Source organism: Octopus bimaculoides, chromosome 2 (assembly GCF_001194135.2).
Source record: "Octopus bimaculoides isolate UCB-OBI-ISO-001 chromosome 2, ASM119413v2, whole genome shotgun sequence".
Taxonomy (NCBI): domain Eukaryota; kingdom Metazoa; phylum Mollusca; class Cephalopoda; order Octopoda; family Octopodidae; genus Octopus; species Octopus bimaculoides.
Genome location: NC_068982.1, coordinates 151,645,556 through 151,646,294, shown reverse-complemented (window position 1 = coordinate 151,646,294; position 739 = coordinate 151,645,556).

Sequence of the window (739 nt, the reverse complement as noted above, 5' to 3'; positions counted from 1 at the left end):
TATATATATATATATATATATATATATATATGAGCGCGTGTGTGTGTATGATTCCTGTCTACTCTGGACCGGGGAAGACCATCACTCACCACTAAGAACCCTGTGCACTCAGACGAAACTATACGTTGTACTTGGAGATCCGCTGGGAACTAATGAACCCAGCACTTGATAGATACAGACACCCACAAACTTTACTCATGAAATACATTAGCAGTGAGTTGCCATGCAGCTCGCTTAAGTGCAGCAAGCAAAATGTGTGTTTCTTCAAAAATACCCATGCATTCCGTTACATGTTTCCTCCATTGATGGCGATGACATGTATTGTTTCCCAATTGATCTTTCATACCTCACATGCCTTCAACGAGGACTAAACCGTAGTCTTACTTTCTGCTGGAGGCGTTATCAATAAAAAATTTGACCATGTAGCATCTGCTCGAGGATCTTTTGATCATTACTCCGAACAAAATGTCCAGTCTAGTGTAGTTGGTGCTTCTGATGGACGCGTTCAAGGACAATGCACGATGCCTGTAAAGGGTTCCTATCTCACATGAGTAAAAGATCAACATCAGAACACACGCACAGTACACAACTTTTGATTCCCCCCCCCTTTTGTGGTGCCATGCTTGGATCAGACACGATACTCAAGAGCCCTAAAGGAATCGGTTACCTTCAGAAACCTTTAAAATATTTTCTCGTCCAAGAAGCAAAATAGTATGTGAACGCTGCCCAGGCATATATA